This window comes from Sarcophilus harrisii, chromosome 5 (assembly GCF_902635505.1).
Source record: "Sarcophilus harrisii chromosome 5, mSarHar1.11, whole genome shotgun sequence".
NCBI lineage: Eukaryota > Metazoa > Chordata > Mammalia > Dasyuromorphia > Dasyuridae > Sarcophilus > Sarcophilus harrisii.
In genome coordinates, this window is record NC_045430.1 from 118,974,797 (window position 1) to 118,975,492 (window position 696).

Genomic DNA, 696 nt, shown 5'->3' on the forward strand with positions numbered 1-696 from the left:
CCACCAAATAACAGAATAATGAATTGTCTAAATCATTGTTGATTAGAGAAATGCAAATTAAAACAACTCTGAGATACCATCTCATACTCTCAGATTGGCTAAGATGACAGGAAAGGATAATGACAAATGTTGGAGAGGATGTGGGAAATTGGGACACTAATGCATTGTTGGTGAAGTTGTGAAATGATCCAACCATTCTGGAGAGCAATTTGAACTATGCCCTCAGGGCTATCAAAATGAGCATACCTTTTGACCCAGCAGTGCCATACTGGATTTGTATCCCAAGGAAATCATAAAGGAAGGAAAAGAATCCTCATTTGCAAACATGTTCATAGCATCTCCTTAATGTGGTAGCAAAGAAGCATGATTATCACTGTGAATTAACTCCAAATCACAGTGAATACAGTATACTATAATATGGTACTGTGCAGATGAGTGCAAATTTATGTCAGAGCTTGTTGAATCTAGATGCCAACCTCCTTTCCCCTAAATTTCTATCAATCAGTGTAGGGTTATGTGACATAATGGATACTGCTAAATCTGGAGTCAAAAATGCCTGAGTTCAAATCTGAACAAATCGGACAACTTTTTACTAGTTGTATTACCTTGGGAAAATACTTTAACCACAATTTGCCTCAGTTTCCTCATCTTTTAGAGTTGTTGTGAGGATTAAATGGGGTCATTGTAAAGTGTTTA